Below are 21330 nucleotides of genomic sequence, written 5' to 3'. Positions count from 1 at the left end.
TCACTGTCCTTGCCCTGCCAGCACATATTTCTCTGAGCCAGCTTCTGTCTTTCCTTGAAAAGAAAATATTCAAATCCCCTGGAAATGCCAGCCCTGTGCCTGTGGGAGAAGCAAGGGCGGGGGGGTCACATGTGGGGATTGGGGGCCACGAGCAGGTTGAATCCAAAGTGAGAGGTGAGTTTTGTGATTTGTGTGTCATGTACACTGCTTGGCAGGAGGATGGGACTGCTGTAAAATCAGAGAGAATTCAGAATTCAAGTAAATACTCTCTAGCATCACAGGCAAGGTCTTTGAGATTCCACCTTGTTACCCCTGGCATACAGATAATTTTGCCTTTCACATTTTAGTGCCAATGGGTAACTGGCTGTATAAGCCTCTAATTCAGCGAAGCAGAAGCCACTGCAAGGGAACATGCGTAGAATAAGCACAGTGCGCTGAAAACTGTGAAACTTGAGGACTAATCCCTTTCTAAACTTAAATCACTCACGTGAGCTTCGCCTCAGTCTTCTTATAATTTAATGGGAGGGTTAGACTCTATGTGAGTCATGTTGAGTGGGGTTCATTGGTTAACAAGCACCTTCCATTGTTATACTGCTATGGTTCAACACACTCAGAGTTATATGAAATTTTAGCTATTACTCTATACTAACACTCAGCAGCCTATGTTGATATCACAGGAGCAGAAATAGTAAACCAACAAGGCAATCAATCGCATAAAAAAAACCTACAGCCAAGTCAATTAACTGAGCAAAATGTTTATCTAATTGAAAAAACTTTCCCCTTTACTTCTTGAATTTTTAGGTGCCTGCTAAGCGCCTATGTTACTTCACACTTTAATCTCAACTGCAATGATTTAGATAGCTCCTATCTGAATCATTCATTTGCTAAATAATTAAATTGATTCCTTGACAATTTTTCACAGCAAACTTATGAGTCACACAGAAATATGAGTTTTTTTTAATCACCACCCATTTTTCCATCAATATTAAAAGAGGCAGGGTAAACTGACCACAGGCCCAACAGGGTCTGTTTGCTCTGAGCTTGAAGTATAGCAAGCACATTTTTGCCTTTGGGGTGGTCTGGTTGGGTTTAAATAATTAAAACAAAATGCTGAATTTACACGGTTCTCTGTCTCTAACCTGGAATCAGGTTAGAGACAGAGAGAAGTTAAAAACCTGGAGAGGTAATTCCAACTCTGGCATTTACAAGCTTTTGACTTTGTTCAAAATGTTCATCACCCTGAGACTTGATCTCCTTACCCGTAAAATGGGAATAATAACCCCATTATAATGCAATGCAATGAGAGTTAAAATAGTTAATCCACATAAGGCTGTTAGAATATTCCCTGACATATAGCAAATGCTCAAAACATATTAGCCTATAAAAGTTAAATTTATGATTTTTTATGACCTTTGAAACAAAGGTGTTACTATTACTGTCCAAGTGTCTTCTCTGAGATCTTGCCAGCTATTGTGTTGAACTATTTTGACTTGTATGTTAACATTCACTTTTATATGCTGACAAATTAAAGAAAGTATCAGTAAGATGAAACAAATCAAAATTTATTTTGATGTAATTAATTTAAGACATTAAATTCTCCATTTTAAGTAGTTGAAATTTTTCCATCTTTTATATTCTCACATTCTCCCCTGTATTTGGGTTGTGTAGATTTGCACTATGTCTACATACACCAAATTAAAGCAGCATGCATTAAATCATTCTGGCACATAATTAGTTACATCTGAGCCAACTATAAAGCACTTCTATTTTTTCCCTGAACCTTCTCATCTTACATTTCCTCTCTCTCTCTGTTGTTTATACAACCCTACTAAATTTCTAGAACTGAATCTTGGGCAAACAAATTTGCACATCATGCAATATTTCAACAGAGATGTGTTGCAGGGCCCTGTGAGTTGCCTTTGTGCCTGTCAAGCAACCCTATTCTAAACACAGATTCCTCTGCAGCGGTCTACAAGCTCGCTCTCCCCTGGCCAAACAGGAAGCCCTAGCGGGCTCCAGACACTGCTTCTATCCACAGGATTTTGCCATGATGGCATTGCCTGCAGGTACTCAAACAAAGCCACGGGTGACAGATAGAACAAACCTTTTGGAGACGTGCAAAAAATGCAAACTCCCGCCGATCCTAACCAGCTGTTTTATAACCATTTATTTATTTCCCCCTTTTCCTCGTTTAGCAAAACAGTTTAAAGTTAACAGATTCATGATATACAACCAAGTGTTGTCATGTGAGCCCTTGAACATTTCACTTAGGAGCCAAGAGGTTAGGCAATTGTTTGAATTTCATAAGGAAAAACAGATGTGGTCTCAAGGACTCACACTAATGGAATTCAGGCTGTGTCGGAGGAGTTGGAAGCCTCGCCCTTCTCTGAAGCTGCCCCTCTGAGGTTTGCTCACCAAACCAAAGGGCTCAGGGTGGGTGGGCTTGGAAAGATGGGTCCAAGTCATTCATTCTCCCGCTTAAAAAGATGCTGGTGAGTGTATAACAAATTGAATAGATTGATTTTCTGGTATTTAATAAATTCTCTTTTGAAAATATTAGGTTTTGAAACCAAACATCTAGTTAAGAGGAATTATGAATACTGGACAAGAATTTTTCATAAAATGATTTTGTTTTTATACAGTGTATCAACTCGTTGAATTGATTTATTCAACTAAAGATGAAAAATCGCTATAGAAACTGGAATGCATGGAAACAGAGCCTACAACATATCTCACAATTATCTCATGAGACCTCGTCACCACGACGACAAACGCAACCTCCAGCTCCCAACATCTCTGACTGTTCATAAGTTGGAATGTTCTGTGGAAACCCAAGTTCTCTGGAACTTGAGCCACCTCAAATTTATGAAATCAGAATGTCCAAGGGCAGGGTAAGGGAATTTGTGTTTTTGAAAATCCTCCAGTGGTTCTGATGATCAATACAGTTTGAGAATCACTGATTCACATAGGAGATTTATCAATTACCTGCCTAATTGCATCAGGGCTAACTGTTATTGGATGCTTCATAGCCAAAAAACCAACAGCTGATTCCAGGGTGCCTAGAATTTTGTCCTGTGAATGCATGTTCATATTAAGTCTGAAGGATTCACTGCCCGGGTGAGAGGCAAAGTTAGAACTCTAAGTTGTCCAGAAAATTAATTCAAGCATTTATTTTCTCCATCAGGATTCTGAGGCCCAGAATGATGATGGAACATTTGAATTCAGCTCATCTGGACTTGATTTCAAGAACACAGCATGAGCTATGCTACATTTGTGGTCTCTAATGCCTCCTAATGATTGCCAAGTTCATAATTATAAACCTGTGCTGTGAAACATCTAGCCGCATGTGTACCAGGTGACCGAAACAGCACTAACATTGGCCTCAGCTCGCCTAAACTTTAGACAGGCACCTTCTAGTGCCTAGGCCCCTGAGCTCCTTTTCTTTAGAGTACAGATGTTAGAACACTTGTAACTGTAAATTATTTCTTTGTCTCTTTGAGATGTAAATCTATTTAATATTTCCTTGCCAGTTTTATAACCCTAAACTATCCTTCTCAAGGACATGGGAGCCATCCCTTTGAAAGGTAATTATCAAGAAACACAGTGCCTCCATCCCCCAATCTTTGTGGGATGGTGGGAACTTAACTTCTGATGGTACTTTGGTCCAAGCTGTAAAACTAACTCCTGTCGTAAAGATAAAAAAAAGTTTGGTTTTACTCTGCACATGGCCAATTACTAAACACAGGTGTCCTATGATTCCTTTCTCACTCCAGCTTTAAACCCCCATCCCCTGCCCTTTGTTTCGGCAGAGTTGAGCTCATGGTGAGTTCTGGTCTCTCTCCCTCATTGCAAAAGCCTTAAATAAAATCATCCTGGACTATTTCATGTTGTCTAGAGTGATTTTTGCCTTGACACAGGCGCTGGGCACTTTACAGGAATAGTCACCCATGCTATGCTCTATTACATTTCATCTTTTATCAAATAAGGAATCAGATTAAGATGGATCTCTTGTTAGTCTTGGTGTCTCTTTCCCAGAGGGCAGTGCATTATAACGTGTCATATAGCTAGAAGAGAAATAAGTGTGCTAACTGTAATTATGGGAATATGCACAAACTATGTAGCAGTGATACCCACTAGCTACATGTCACAGCAGGCCTGACGATGGACAGAGCTCTAGCTCCAGATGTCATACCAAGAAACTAGACAGGAAGGCAGAGAACCTAAGAAGATATTAAAGTGGCAGAGACAGATGCATAAGTGAGTTCTCTGGTCTACTTCTCTGGTCAGAGGAGGAGAAAGGTTAGGAAATAACACAAAGCCCTTCGGCTTGTTAAGAAGATACCCATATATCCATACATATCTAGAGGATAATAACGTTGGTGAGTCCTCCATCAGCATGAAATACTTGGGGTGAAAGTAACTATGAAGAGACACATTGGTTTTTTTTTCAGTCTCATTTTTCTCTTCAGTCCCAGAAAGTCACAACAATAGGCCCATTCAAGTTGTAAAGAACAGAATACCATTCATTGATCTTTCTTGGTGCCCAGATGACTGATTTCCCAGACACTAGCTCATAAAGGCAAAAGCATGCAAATGTCAGTAAAAAAAAAAAAAAAAAAAAAAAAAGCCGTGAGTGCAGAGGAGGGGCCCATTGGAACCTCTCATTAAACCGCAATCAAGGACTACCTGTGGTGCAATATTCCTTCTGTAGAGGCATATGTTCCTTTTAAATTAGTGTGCTAGGGCTGCTGAAACAAATACCATACACCGAGTGGCTTAAATAACAGATATTTATTGTCTCATGGGTCTGGATCCTAGAAGTCCACCAAGATCAAGGTGTTGGCAGGGTTGGTCCCTTTGAGGGCTATAGGAGAAAATCTGTTTCATGCTCTCCCCTAGCTTGCTGGCTTGCTGGCAGTAGTTGGCATTCCCCGGCTTGTACAGACATCACTGCGATCTTTGCCTTCATCATCACAGGCTTTTCCCCCAATGTCACCTCTCCGTGTCCAAACTTCCCCTTTTTATAAGGACACAAGTTATGTTAGCCCCTCCCAATGAACTAACTTGAACCAGTTTACATCTGCAATAATCTTGTTTTCAAATAAAGTCACATTCTCAGGTATGTGCGGTCAGGACTTCAACATATGAATTTCAGAGGCTGGACACAACTTAACCCATAACATTCAGAGGTAAAAGATAGAGTCCTTTTTATTTACGTTTTCAGTATGAATGTAGCTCTTTTCTAGCTAAAGTGCAGTCTGCATCACCTATGGACTTGGTAAACATGTGGAGTTTCTGGCCCCGCCCTAGTCCTACTGAGTCAGATTCTGCTTCTGAGCAAGGTCTCCAACTGATTGCTGCTCGGACTCAGGCCTGAGGCTTGCTGTAGTCCCCCTACCCCCCGCCCCCGATCCTTTATCCAGCTGGGCTTCAGGAGAGGCCTGAACTGAGTTCTTCTCTCACTTGTGGCAATTTCTCTTTCTAAATCTGCCCGTCACACATTTTCTCTTCTCATTCTTACTTTCCTTCTAGTGTGTGAAACAAAATTATTTTATTTAAAAAATTGTCTTTATGGTTTATCATATCTCTTTTGAAATTTATTTTATATGTTCTTTTTCTATTTGAAATCACCTTAAATCACTTTTAGGAACTATGCGGATTGTAGCCTGCCTTTCTGTATTAATTATCAACATAATAATAAAACTACCCCCTCCTTCGAGGCCTCTGTGATCATTTCTAAAATCTGGGCCACGAGCTCCAAACCTCAAAACAGAGTTGGAAAGGAGCATGGACAGACATCAGTCTCATCTCCTTGGTTTCTTGAAATCACTTCTTTGACTGTGGGATGAAGAATTGAGCTTGGAAAGGCTATACTTGCTGATGGTTTGCTGATAAAATATGTGAGCATGGTTAAATCCGGGTCTGGAGTTCGAATCTGGCAATAAGGAGAGCTGGTACACGGCGGTCACTGGAAGTGGCAGATCCTAGTGGATGGCAGAACTCTTTGGTTCAAAGAGGCAGATGGTGGAGCTAAGAAGATCTGGGCTTGAGTAGGAATGATGCCATACGTGGTGTGTATGACCTGAGCTGAGATATCCAACCCACCTAAACCTCAGATTGCTCAGCTGGAAGGAAAGGGATTGCTATTTGCTGACTACGGATACTTGTAATGGAAACACTACATTAAATAATGTGTGTAAAACCACCTGGGAACAGTCCTCAGTATGTTAGAAAAAAACTAGAGAGATGATTATTTTTTGTTCCTTAATGTTTTTGAGAGCTTTTTATTTTTTATTTTTTTAATTTAAAATTTTTTAATTTATTTATCTTTAGAGGGGAAGGGAAGGAGAGAAAGAGAGAAATATCAATGTATGGTTGCCTCTCGTGTGTCCCCTTCTGGGAACTGGCTTGCAACCCAGGTATGTGCCCTGACTGGGAATCAAACCACAATACTTTGATTCACAGTCCCGCGCTTAATCTACTGAGCTACATCAGCAAGGGCTTGAGTGCTTTTTATTTTTTAAAATCAAGAAACCACAGGCCAGAGCCATTGCACGAAGTATATGACAAACTTCTCAAGAACTCATCAAACACTTTGATAGAAAATATGTATAATTGACCCAGAGTAATCTCCTGAGATAAAATAAGCTTTGAGGAACGAAGCATAGCAATAGTTAGCAGATATTATATGTGTAAGGGGAAGCTGGGTAGTAATGTGGGCCACAAAAGGGCCACATACTAATCCCAATCAGCCCAGGGGAGGCCAGCAAACAGGCCTTGCAAACTCAGAGACGTAACGTAACCTTATAGGAGGGTCTGAACATAAAACTTCCTAACTAAAAGTGGGTCATGGCAGGTAGTCATGTCCTAGGTAGTGGCTCCCCTGACAAAGGTCAATCTTTACTTTAAGTGATCCCGTCTATTGTTGTTTTACATCTAAGGTAAGATTCCCTGGGAAGGTCAGAGTCATCCACTTTTCCCGACGCCCTGGAGGCAACCCACCTCACCAGAATGTGGAACTCCTCCTTGTCATCTTGTTCCCCAGTTATCATCTTATACTGATCAATGTAAAAGAAGTGTCTCTTCATTTTCCTTTTTATCCAATCCCCACTCTGCTTTTTCTTGTCCCTTTAATCTGCCACCAGTGGATTTCATGTAACCCTCCTTTGATTCTAATGTATAAAACGAGCTGCAAAAGTGCCATTCTCTGGAGCACTTTCTCAATTTGTTGAGATTTTGCTCCTTGGCCATTGTCATTAGTTTGTTTGCCTCAAATAAACTCTTATGTGACTTTTTTTTTGGCGGGGGGCACTGGATGTTCTATCATCGACAGTGACGCAGTCAAAGTAAAAATTGGAATTGTAAGTACAGAAGTGGCAAAAATGTGATGAAAGTTAAGACATAAAGTGGTAGAATTAGAATTTTAAAAGCTTATTATTGAAACCAGCCTTTGCAACTCACAGATGAGGAAATGGAGATGCAGAGGTTCAGGTGGACAAAGCGAATGAGGAGGGCTTGGGCACTTCCTCCAATCTCCAGATAAGAACACCATAGAGTGCCCCGCCAGGAAGTCTTTAATCCCCCGTGACAGCAGACTGCTGCCTCTGTGCTTCCCCCGTCCCCCCTTCCCGTAGCAGGGTTCCTGCATTTCCTCATCAGTGCCGGCCAATCTGGGGCCAAGGTGACCCCTAAAGAGCTGAGTCTAGAAATCAAGTGTGTTGATCTAGTTTTCCCCCATGCCATTTTATTTTGAAGGAAACAGGGGTAGGTATAGAGGAGTTGTGTGGCAACTGATGAAAACAGTAATGCTAATAAAAGTGAGAAAATGATACGAAATTTCAGTCTCAAAAATTGAGCTACTCGGAAACATTTTTTCATTGAAAAAATATATATTAAGCATAAAATGTACCCCACTCATTTAAAAATCATCTTTAATCAGATGGCAGATGACTCTTGGCATGAGGCACTAAATTACAAAGATCTAATATTGCTATGTTTCTGGTCCATGGGGTAGCTTAGGTTACTGAAGTGAATTTTTAATGTTACTGAGAGACACCATCAGGGCATTAAGAGGATGGGGAAAAAAAACCCAAATGCTGAAAGTGCATCTTAAAGGGTGAAAATTTTTTTCTTCTGCATATAAAATTTTATTTCCCTTAATGATAGGGAATTATACCAATGTATTCTCTTTGAAGGATTAGTTCTTTACCTTTTGGGAGAAAACTCAGATGCCTATTTTAATCATTATACAGGGTGGGGTAAAGTAGATTTATAGTTCTTCATAGGGGAAATGATACAATACTTACAAATACAAGAATAAATGCTGCATTTCGCATTCTCACAACTGTAAACCTACTTTTGCCTCACTGTGTGGTTAGTAGTTAAAGCTGCTGGAAAGTCAAAGGACTTTGGTTCCAAGCCGAAATTTTACATCAGTGAATGAATGCAGAATAAATAAACCATATTCCCTCATACTGCCTATAGTATTGAATTACAGGTGACAAGAGTGAAAAATCAACAGAATCTCAGAGTAACAGAAAATTTTTAGAATGCATACCAAATGTTCCCCTGGCTATCAGCAACAGCCTAACTTTTTGATGGCCAGTTCTTGTTAAAAGTAAGAAAATCAGCACACACATCCATCAGGAAGGATTTATGTTTCAAGGACCCAATGTAGATCTACAACCAGCTTAAACAGACAGGGACTGTTGTCCCTTCAGAATAAGACGTGGGGGCTTCGATGTGGTGAAACCGCTAGGATATCTCTCAGAACACGGGCTCCCTATGTCCTTCCTGCTCCGCTCACCTCAGTGGGTACTTTTCATTCTGGTGCTTGCAATATGTTTGTTGTTCCTCTATGCATTGTGTCTGCCTGCCTGTCAGCAGGAGGGAGAAATAATCAAAGAATATGTTGCCAGGGTTGTCTTCTCCTTTTAAAAAGTTTCCCCAAACCCTAGTGCACTGCTGGTGGGAATGCAGACTGGTGCAGACACTGTGGAAAACAGTATGGAATTTCCTCAAAAAACTAAAAATGGAACTGCCTTTCAATCCAGTGACCCCACTGGATATCCACTGTTGGGATTATACCCTAAGAATCCTGAATCACCAATTCAAAAGGACCTATGCACCCTAATGTGCATAGTAACACTATTTACAACAGCACTATTTACTTAGGAACAGTCGAAGTGCCCTCATCAGTGAATGAGTGGATGCAAAACTGTGGAACATTTGCACAACGAAATACTACACAGCAGAAAGAAAGAAGCTCCCACCCTTCGCAACAGCATGGATGGAACTGGAGAGCGTTATGCAAAGTGAAATAAGCCAGGTGGCAAAAGAGAAATACCATATGATCTCACCTATAAGTGGTATCTAATCAAAAAGACAAACAAATGAGCAAAATAAAACCATAGACATGGAAACAAGGAACAGACTAAAAGTGATCAGAGAGGAGAGGGGAGGAGGATAACAGGGGAAAGATAGGGAAGGGTCAAGTCAAGGTACATGTGTTAAGGACCCATAGGCACGAAGAACAGGGTGTAGATTCACAGTGGGAGTGGGAGGACAGAGCAGGGGAAGGCAATGGGAAAACATCGGGGTAACTGTAACTGAAAAACAATTAAAAAATGTTTCCCAAAATCTTTTCCCAGTGACTGCTGCTCCATCTCACTGGGTACAATGGTGTCACATGACCATGCCTAGCTGGAGGGGACTCTGGATAAGCAAGTAGTTGAGATTTCATAGAAAAAGGAAAGAGAAGATGAAGTCATGGATAGTTTGGAGAAGCGAATCAATATAATCTGTTCTACCAAGTAATCACATCTGAATGAGGTGACGATGCTGAAACTGCAAATGGTTTATCTTCTAAGTTTTTTAACTCGACTTCATGATTTTTCTTTCCAAATATGTTTGTTATACATCAACGAACCTACTCATAAATTCTTTGTGACTCCCATCTATGCTCTGAGGAAAAGCCCCCACAAATATCTTCTGACCTCCAACTGAAGTCCAGCTGCTTCTCGGGAAGTCCCATGTCCTCATATTAACTTGTCTGAAATAAACTCAGCTGTTTCCCTGAAATGTACTTTCTTGCATTTCTGATTGCAATGAAAAGACCAACATTCCCCAATCACCCAAGAGAGATATCTAGATTATTCATCTATATCTTAGAATACTCTCTTAATTGTCCATCTGTTGCCAAGTTCTATAGGTTCTATAGCCACAGCATCACTATAACCGTGTCTTCCTCTTCATTTTCACTCTTATTGCCTTGGTTCTGGAGTTCAGCATCATTCTAAATGATTTCTCTATAGGCTGTTTTTCCTCTATTTTCCTTCTCCTCCTATCTATCTATACTCTCACCAGAGAGTGGCCTTCTAAAGCCCAATATTACATCCTCTCCCATGTAAAACATTTTATTACACATCACCATGAATAAAGTTGATATTTCTTTTTTTGGACTCAAAAAATCAAGTCTTTATTCTATAAAACTTTTATAATAATCTTTTTCTTTTAATTTTTTTAAAGATTTTATTTATCTTTAGAGGGGAAAGGAAGGAGAGAAGGAGAGAAATATCAATGTATGGTTGCTTCTCGTGAGTCCCCTGCTGGGAACTGGCCTGCAACCCAGGCATGTGCCCTGACTGGGAATCGAACCGCGATCGTCTGGTTCGCAGGCCCGCACTCAGTCCACCGAGCTACACCAGCCAGGGCTTAAAGTTGATATTTCTGAGCACGGTATCAGAGGCCCTCTTCCCCTTATCTACCCCTCCGCCTTCCCCTTGGCTGCAGTTTCCTGGACCATTCATTCTAGTCACACAGAACTGCTTGCAGCACGCCTGCCAAGCTGGCCCACATTGTGCCTCTGTGCTTCTGTGCACTCTGCCTGGAGTGCCTTCTGTTTCCCTCTGACCGGTGCATGGATACTCTGGGCGAATGAGAACTGACTCCCCTTTAAAGACGAAGATCTGCCATCCTATACTCTGGAAGGCTTCCTTCCCCACCTCGGCACTCTGTATGTGGCACCAAATCATACCTGTGACCGTCCAGCACATTTATGTACTTCCATTCCATAGGAATGTTCCAGAGGTTTATTTTCACCATTCTAAACGAGAATAGAGCTTCTCCAAGGAAAGGATTAGTTAGAGCTATCAAAATTTTAAAGAAGAAATGGTGTTTTATACATAAATATTTCGTATTTCCAACAGCATGTGCAGCTGTATAAACTATATCTAACAGTGCATTGAGTTATATTAAACAGCTAAGCGGTGACTATAATACTGATGTGCTTTATGCCCTACGTGGAGGAAGCATCTTTCTAACAGAACGAATGATGCTAAGAGGTTTCTCACGCTGACTGTATGTGTAGACGTGGTACCAGTATGGGGGCATGATTCATAATGTTTTATCACTTAGTGTCTTGTTGTTTTCAATCTTGTCCAATTTGTTTTATTACTTGAACAAATTCCTTTTTTGATAACTCATTGAAGTTATTCTCTATTTTTTCCATCACGTTCAAGTAGAACTTGGTATCGTGCTGTCACAGCAATAAGATTGTGATTCTAGAATTAAAAAAAAAAACTCAATGTTCAAAACAGCATGAAATAGGATATAATCATTTTAGTTTGCTTTTGACAGATGTGTGAAGCAATTTCATGCCATATCATTTCCTTCAATCTGCATTTTAAGAGTGTGAGCTCTGCTGGTAATTAGTAACCTTTTTATATTTATCTCATAATTTTCTTCCAAATGATGTGGGTGCTCCCATCAAACACCTTGTCTAATTGTTTTCTTATATAAACCCTACCTCTTCCATACCAAAGTATGTACAAATTTTAACTTATTTTTCATAATGGAATTCATAGTCAACTAGGGATATAATGTAATGCCCATAATTTATCCTGTATTATTTGGGTTGAAATTACATAAGGCAAATCATTTTTCCACCATTCATTTCCTTCTGTCCTTATATTTTCCTCTTGGCACATGTCTAAGCCCTTCTAGAGGTTCCCAGGATCTCTGTATGGGAGGAATGTGGGAGGCAGGGAAGGACAGAAGGAGGGAGAGAGGGAGAAAGAGAGGGAGACGGAGGGAGGAATGGAGGAGGCAAAACATGAGGCAGGGGGAGAGAGAGAGAGAAAAAGGGTGAAAGACAGAGGGAGAGAGAAACAGAGAAGAGGAGGAAGGGAGGGAGATGATGACGATAGATAGATAAATTATGTATTTTGGAACACTAGCATGTTCTAAATTAGTCCTTTCCTACTGAGGTTGGTTTGTTTGCTTTTAAGAGTGAGTGTTAAATTTTCCTTAATATCTTAGCAACATATAAGGATTTTTTTCTTCTTTATATTATCAAAGCATAGTGAATTATATCAATACATTTCCTAGTGTTAAAATAACCTTGCATTTGCTTTATAAACTACATCTTGACATGGTGTAACTTCTTTCAGTAAATGGATGTCTTTCAATTAGTTGATAATTGTTGCTAAATTCTGTTTGTTTATAATTGAGGTTTGTCTGGAATTTTCTTTTAGAGACATTTCTTTCTGCGGTTTTAATATCACTTTATGCTCATGTCATTAAATAATAATTTAAAGGGTTTACTTCTTGTTCCACGCTCCAGAATAGTGCAAACAGCATCAGAACAGAACAGCTGTGCACACCCGTCCTTTTGAGAAGGACACTCGTTAGCAGTCCTCTGATTCACGTCTACTGTTCTTCTTTCAGATTTTCTATATAATCTGGCAAATTCAGAATGTTTTAATTCCTCTGGAAATTATTTATTTCATGTATATTTGCTAGTTTATTTGCAGTTATTTCACCATTCCCTATTTATTATGTATGTTTTCTCACCTTTTTTTTTCTGAAAAGTTTTGGTAAATCTTTATTTGTCTTATTGTATTTTTTCCTTAATATTTATGTCTTTGATTTATTCAGTAGTGTTACCAACTTTCTGCCTGATGATTGATAAATTTGGGCTTATTGTCTTTATCAAAGAAATTTTAAAAATACCCTAATTCATATTGTTAAACCTTCATCATGTTATAATCTATGAAATAATTGGAATTGAACTAAAATTAAATCACTCCATATTATTACCACAGAAATCATCCAACCAAGGCTAATTTTATTACCGTAAAGAGACTGCAGTTTCAGTCATAATTACTAGGCTCCAAATGGAGAACACTGTGAAAAAAGGGGAATCCAGGTGGTTGAACCTTGTTAATATTCCCAATTTAGAACTTAAAAATGGAATGAGTGCTTGATTAGCAATCCCTCTCTGGATAACTCACCGCCTTATGGGATATTTACATGATTCATAAATCAAATTTTTCCATCTTTGTAAAGACACCTTGATGAAATTACTACCATTGCCTTTCTTCCTATACTTGAGCTGACTGCATCCCTGGAGGTATTTTTTGCTTTCAGAGATAGACTACTGGAGTGTTTATTTTTTCTCCTCACTATAGAAGATGAAAATTATTTCCTACCAGACATTATCACACTGGAAGAAAGGAGGGGTAATTGATAAAAGGATACAAACTCTGGGTAATGGGTGGAATAAGGTCTGGAGACCGAAGGTATAACATGGTGACTATAGTAATTTGAAGTTTACACATACACACACAGAAGAGGAACTATGTGAGGTGACAGATGCCTTCACTAGCTTGATCGTGGCAACCATTTCACAATGTCTACCTATATCAAAACATCACATCGTGCACCTTAAGTATATATAATTTGTGTCTGTCAATCATACCTCTATAAAGCTGGGGGGGAAAGATGACGGCATCCTGACGGACAAACCTGCAAAACCTTTCACTAAAGGCTACTCTGCTAATTTTACCAACTTTGTTTTTCTGTGATGCTATTTCTGTGGTTTTTATTCATGTTTCTCTATTTTGAAGGTAGGATGACATCAAGGGAAAGTCCGAAACTTGCATTTCCTGAGTCCTGACTGCAGGACCTCATGAAACAAAAGTGATCCTTTTTCCCCCCGCACAAATGGTTTCCTTCTAAAATCTCAGTTTTCCTGACTCACAGCTTCTTAAAACCTTGGGAAGATGAGAAAGCACCAAAGTCATTTTCCTCATGTTTTCAGTTTTTCAAGAAGAAATAGTTCCAAGAAGCTGCAACACTTTAATTTCCAGCTATGACAGGAAAAAAAAAAAAAACAAACACTGACATAAAACATTACCAAGAATTATATTTTTTTATTTTAAAATCTCACTAAAAGGCTATACTTAAAAGGAGAACCTCAGTAAGATAGCGTGTTTTTTTTTTTTTAGTGGCCTTACCAACTATCAAATTAAGAGAGCACAGAAGGTGAGGAACATAATCGAAAAGAGGTTACACCATGCCTGTTGCGTTTATAGGAATCCAGCAATACGGAGAAGTTTGAGTGTTTTCAGCACAGGTGCCTCCACATTTTCTCAGTGTGGGCCCCGAGCCTTTGCTAATAGGAACAAGCCTAATTTTAGCCACTAGGATGTCCCTCACTATGGTTTCAATCTTTCTGGGGAATTTTTTTTAAACATTGAAACAGAAGTTTTCCAACAAAAATCTCATTTTAGCGAAAAATCTCACTGACAGTCTGCGGCCCAGTCTTTGATGGGTAGATGACAGGCCTGTGGTCTTCTAAGTTCATTTCAATGTCAGGGAAATGAATAAAGTACAGAGGAAAATAAAAAGACGTACAGACTTCCCAGAGCCTGCTCGGTGAGCAGTCTGAAGTATTCACGATCCTTTTTATGACTGCCTTACCCCAGTGCTCCTAGCGAAACTCCTGAACTTTATTAGAAAACCTGGGCAACCAGAATTGTAATAATCGCAAATTCTATTTATATGGAAACTTCCTCGGAATTGAGTTGTAAGCATGGAAAGCACGTTATCAATCATTCTCCCAATTTCATTTGGTGGGAAGAGGGTATAGAGTTTCTTTTTTAACAGATTCAAGAGAGGAGCAATAATGACATTTGCAAATATCACTTGATGAAATGGCCAGGGGTGTGTGTATCTGACTACACTGGTAAATGGTCCCCTGGAGTGTGTGCCCCATCGCCTCCGCCTGGTACCACGGGCGCATCTGGCCAGGCGGTGGTACAGGCATGCTCCTCAATGGGCCCCAATTTCCAGGGGGCCCTCCCCTTCTCCCATGAGCAGATCCCTTGTCCATGCTTCATACACTCCCTAAGGCCACCAGCTAAATCTCCCTGTCTTTTCCCCTCCTTCCTCAACAGAGCGATTTCGTATTTCCCAGTGACACGGGAACTGCATTTGGGATGTGTGGTGGAAAGCAGGCAGATAGAACTGTTTTGCTGAATGGACTCAAAACTCACTCATGAGCCAGGCCGTATTTCCTCTCATTCTGCACCTACAGGGGAATGTCCTGCTGCGGCTCCTCTCGCTGTGGACCTGTTGGGACCTCAAGGCTGGAAAGCTGTCTGCTGTCTAATTCTAGGGCGTTCTCATCACCGGAAGCACCACCTCCCTTCACCCCACATTCGCACCAACATACTTTTCGTCTTCGAATTTGTTACTTCAAACTCCCTAGCTTTATTGATCTAAAAATAAGAATCTTTTTTGCCACTTAGTGTCTGTTTCTCTTTTTTTTAATTTAATTTTTATTGTATTTTTTTCCATTACCATTTAGTCCCCTTCTATCCCCCTTCCCCCAGCAATCCCCACACTTTTGTCCTTGTCCATGAGTCCTGTTTCTTTCTTGCTCAATCCCTCCACCCGCTAACCTCCCTTCTTTGGGGGTGACGTCCATAGTGATTATATTTTATGCTTGATTTCACAGGAAAGAAGCCAAACAAAATCCCTCCTGGCTCTGTCTTGTTCTTAAGCCAGTGGAAATAGGAAAGTAATTGGTGTTCTTTGGGGTCACCTAAAACTAACATTTATTTTTCTTACATGCTTTCCACCTTAAAGAATGGCCTTTTATGATATATTAATGATTAATTACTCAAGGTTCTCCATTATGGAATTTCTGCTGAGAATCACCATTCCCATAGCTGTGAAAGAAAATACCAATTTCATTTGCTGGTGGACAAGGTTATAGTGAGTTCCATATGGTAAATCTTAAGGTCTTAAATATTTTACAGGGAATTTCTAATCGTACTACTGCCCATATATTCCCTACTGCCATCAGGACATTTATTTTAGTTTAAAAAATATGTGCTCATGAGTGGGTTTATTATGGTAATATATAACCAGATTCCTTTTTTACCATCAGCCCTTCATCCCACTGGTATTTATAATACAGCTAGTAGGATTTTGTGTCTATACTTTACAGAAGCATTTGATGATCAAAAACAAAACATGAAAAGATATTCTGAAGACTTTTGGACTTTAAATTTAGAAAACCATAATATTGAAAAAATTTATGAAGGTTTTTGCATGTAGAATTTATGACAGAATTATTGGATCAATTTATCTGTTTGATGGTCTACACATTTATGACTCAATTAGTAATGAAAATTTTACTATTTTATGTACTTTCAATGCAAATGGAATCTCTGGACTCAAGAATTTGGTCATCAGTTCAAAATGGGCCTTGAGTGTAAAAAAATAAGCAGAAAACTTAGATGTACCCCCAGTTTCTATCCTCACTCTCCTCTCTCTTTCTCCCTCTACCTTTCCTCTTTTCCTCTCTGTCTCACACACACACACGCATTCATGTGTGTGCAGGTACATGCACAAACACACATACATATTTTGGCATCACGAGGTTTTGGCCACTTGGGGGGACTTGGTTCAGGACAGCAACAATGGCAAACCGAATTCATCTGGAAGAGAAGGCTGGTGGAGCCTTTGAAACTTACTGGGAGATCCTGTTTGCTGCATGGACCATGGGCTCCAGTTCTATAATGAGATGAAGGTGTAGATGACAAATTAGGTTATTGATGGAGTAAGATTCATATGGTGATGAGATGTGAATCTTCAATGTAGGTGGAAGAACTGACTCTGGTTATAAATGTGGATCTCCTTCTCTAAGCCATTAAGAAAGGAAATGAAGATGGATGAGTTACCCAGTCCTGGTAACTACTATTTTGGGGAAGAAAGCTCTGTGACTACTGAAAATGAACAGGGCACAGGTAGAGACAGAGGCTTGAAAGAAGCCATAAAGGTCAGAAAAGGCTACTGTGATGAAGGAGATAAGTTCTTTACCAAAGGCTGAGGAGGAAGATGTCCTCACTCAGTCTTTAGTAGTTCACTCAGTCTTACTGCACTCAGCTTTTCCCTGTTAGCAGTGAAGATGGAGGGGAAGAGAAACTGGATGTTGGTTCTAACTCAGAGTAGGTTTAAGTGATAGGACCAAGATCTAAGTAACACAAGGTGGTGAGACAGAGATATTTAAGAACAAAAAAGTTGGACTGTGTGGTCGAGTTGGAGGAGGAGGAAAAGATGTAGAAATGAGTTGGCAACGTGAAGTGAAAAGAAATGACTGGGGATTGGGAATGGCCTTGGGAAAAAAAGGAAACATTAAGGAACTGGGTTTTTTTAAGGTAGATGAGCCAATATAGTGAGGATAAGGTAATAAAAATGATGTTGGAAAGCTAAGACAGCTACAGCTAAAGATTTGGAATTAAAGAAATACATGCAGCAAGGTCTAGTTTTAGGTTAGTGAAGGAGAGCTAAAATCAAAAAGATAAGAAACGCTGTGGACTGGGTGGTGCAACTTCAGTCCAGAACTTGAGTCCTCAAGGATGTAGGAAGAACGTGGGAAAGAGAAAATGACTGTGAACCAGGTGTCAAAGATGCGATCATCTTGAAAGCAGAAAGGAAAAGGGAAGAAAAGGAGTAGCTGTGGAGACAGAAACGACCCCGCACCCCCAACCAAAACAAAACTGAAGGAAGCAACCAGAGAGCAGAAAAAAAACTGAGCTTCAGAAATCTCCCTTAAGGAAAGTTGAAGAAAAAACTTAGTCTGACAAACAATTCAGGGGTTAACAGCAGCAAGATGTACATTTAGGTTACTTTCTAATGAAAATCAGATCAATATGTGGATTCCATACCCTAGTCCTCTTGTTCTACCCACAGCCTTATTTCATTACTCCTGGCTTCCTGGAACTGAACTCCATCAAGGCAAGGTATTTTCTGTTCAATGAACCGGAACCATTGATGAATATTTAGTAACATTGTTGGAGCTTTATTCTGTCTTTTAGTGCTGAATGATAGAGGCACCATCTCTGTTTTTGGTTCTCTTATTGGTTTCTGGATTTGAATCACAGCTCTATTGGTTACTAGCTGGGTGATAAATTACTTACCTTCTCAAAACTGACTGCAGGAAGAGATTTGCTCCAAGACAAATATGTAGGAAAGAGTAGAATCAGCATCTAAAATTAGATCTTCCAAGTCCAGATTCAATATATTTACATCATTCATCCTAAAGTGAAATATTCTTGTACCGACTTACTAAGGGTCCCAAATTAATTGCACATTATTAATTTAGTCATGATTCTATCTTACAGCATTTTTCCAAAAGTCATTGGTACTTTATCATATTCAATCAAACACATACCATACCACTTTAGTTCTGTAGCAATTCATATATGATAAAATTTAATAAGGAGGTAAAATAATTACTCAAGAAAAATCTTGTTTGACAACAGTAATAATAAAACAGCTGATGTTAACTGAGTAATTACTACATGCTATTCTCCATTCCATGTTCTTAACCTTCAGAATCACTCTGTGAAGTAGATACTATTATTATTACACATATTTTGTAGGTGAGGGGACTGAGTTTTTGAGAGTGTGATGGTGGTATGAATGGCAGCACAAACCTTCTGTGCAGTCATTCATATAAAAGCATAGCACCCATATTTATAGTAGTGGACTATCCCATCTAGGTTTATATAAAGTGCATTCCACCATGTTGGCACAGGGACGAAATCCCCTAATGACAAACTTCTCAGAACACAGCTCCATTGTTCAGTGACCATGGCTGTATATAAAAGCTGAAAAAACTTCACAGAAATCTCAGACATATGCAACGCTCGGCCTTGCAAGCATCGAAAGGGGTGAGGAATCACTATGATGACACAGTACAATAACCAGTGCTCTCGGCAGGGATCTTAAACTACTGGATTTCGATCTTCTGAAAAAAGGCCCTATTCTTGTTCTTAGGTTTAATGGGAGTGAGTTTGAACATGAAGTGATAAAGAAGCCAACCCTGTGTGTATACATTTCACATATTGTACCTTAGTCTTCATGGCAATCTCATGAGGTAAATATTTTTGTTCTACCTTATAGAGTAGAGAACTGAGGTACAGAAAAACTAAGTAACATGCCCAAAAAACTAAGTATCATACATCAAGGACGGTTGTCTGTCTTTTTGTAAAATGTTTTATTTCATATATCAAAAATATTCTTACAAAGTTAAAAACTTGAAGGAGTATGATTGTAATCTAAAAAATTAATTAATATGGGACCACATTTTTAAGTTACTATTAAAAGAGAGACTGAAATATGCACCAATTGAGAGGTCAGAAATGTATAAACTCAGCAGACCCCGATTAGCTCACCCAGAGACTAAAGAACATAATGGTGAGTGACATGAGAGTATTTTTTTGAGGCTCTTTAGGTTTTTACAAACAAACTTACATCATGTGATGGAGCATTTAACAGGTATTGGAGCCATCAAAAAAGAAATTAAACTGGCAATTTTGTTAAAGAATCTGTCATAAATCCTGTTATCAGATAAATTGTGATCCCCCAAATCCATATATTAAAGCCCGCACCCACAGTACCTCAGCGTGTAACTGCGTTTGGAGATAAGGTCTCCAAAGAGGTGGCTGAGTTAAAATGAGGCCCTGGAATGGGTCCCTAATCCAACAGGACTGCTGTCCTCGGAAGTAAGAGAGAGACACCCAGGGTGCACATACACGCAGAGGGAAGGCTATGTTGGGGTGTGGAAGGCGTCCCCTGCAAGCCAAGGACAGAGGCCTCGGGAGAAAACAAACTTGTTGACACTTTGATCTCAGACTCGCAGCCTCCACGTCTGTGAGAAAATAAATTTCTGCCATTTAAGCACCTCAACCTGTGATGTCTTGTTGCAGCAGCCCCAGCGAACTGCAGGACTGAGAAGTGGAATGCTGGGGAAGGCCTGAGGGAGCGGGGAGTGCTGGGTGGAGGGGGACAGAGGGGGGAAAATTGGGGCAACTGTAATAGCATAATCAATAAAATATAATAACATTTTTTAAAAAGAAAAAATCTGAGATTGGCTCGAAGAGATCTTTGGCAGAAATAGGAATGTTAAAGGCCATTTAACATTCCATCTGGCCAGGTCTCAGATGGAAATCAGAAATGCATGATTGGAAAGTGGGAAAAGCTGAGCCCTATAATAAACAGCTGGAGGACTTCGCTGAACTGTGTCAGGACTTAGCCCAGTGTTTTGTGAACAGTAAAACTTGGACGTGATTACAATGGATATGTATCTGAAGAAACTTCTAAGCAAAGAGTTGCAGGTGCAGCCTGGTTTCTCTTTCCTGCATAGAGTAAAATGTGAGAGGAGAAAGAGACATTGAGGAAGACATTGGTAAGCAACCAGGAACCAGAACTTGAAGAGCTGGAACATTCTCAGCCCGCCCACATTGCAAACATGAGAAATTGTGTTCCAGAGAGAACACAAGGGTTGTGGCTGGACACTTACACCATAAAGAGACTATGGGTGTTATTTGTAAATTTCAACTGTAGCCTCAGCAGAAGCCATGGATAAAGAGATGTCACACCAGTAGAAATGCTGCCAGCTTAGACTGAAGGGGACAGAGATGACAAGGTGAGGGCAGGCCCCTGGACTTCCGGGATTGGACAGGACAGGTCATTGAAGCTATCTAGCTGCAAACGTGTGCGGGGTCTGGCACAAATAATGCCCCTGTTTATTACATAATCTTTTGTTACAAATTCCTAAGCACATAATTCTGTAACACAACAATATCACACTCAAGCACTCCATGCGACATTTTAGGTGAAATCTTCAAATTGCTGTCCATCTCGTGTGAGACATTCAGGTACCCTACCAACCACACTCAAGCAGGTGTTACTTCTTCAGGACCCCGTACTATCCTTCGGGAAAGTTTAAAAAAATGACCCCACAAGTGATTCAGAGATAGACAGGGCTGCGACTCCCACCACAGATCTGAGGGGGCAGGGCCACCTCTTCCTGGGTTTCAGAGGTTGGGGCTGCCTCCTTGCTTAGAGCAGGCCAGGCTGCTGCCAGGCAGGGCCAAGGAGTTCGGACTGCTGCCCACGCCCAGGGAGGCAATGCTGCCTCTGCAGTGGACTCAGAAGGTGGGGCCCTCACCCCAGTGGGCCCAAGGGACA

Source organism: Sturnira hondurensis, unplaced genomic scaffold (genome assembly GCF_014824575.4).
Source record: "Sturnira hondurensis isolate 20B ecotype Veracruz unplaced genomic scaffold, ASM1482457v3 Scaffold0010812, whole genome shotgun sequence".
Classification (NCBI taxonomy): domain Eukaryota; kingdom Metazoa; phylum Chordata; class Mammalia; order Chiroptera; family Phyllostomidae; genus Sturnira; species Sturnira hondurensis.
The sequence above is the reverse complement of the archived record's forward strand: the minus strand, read 5'-3'. Positions refer to the sequence as shown.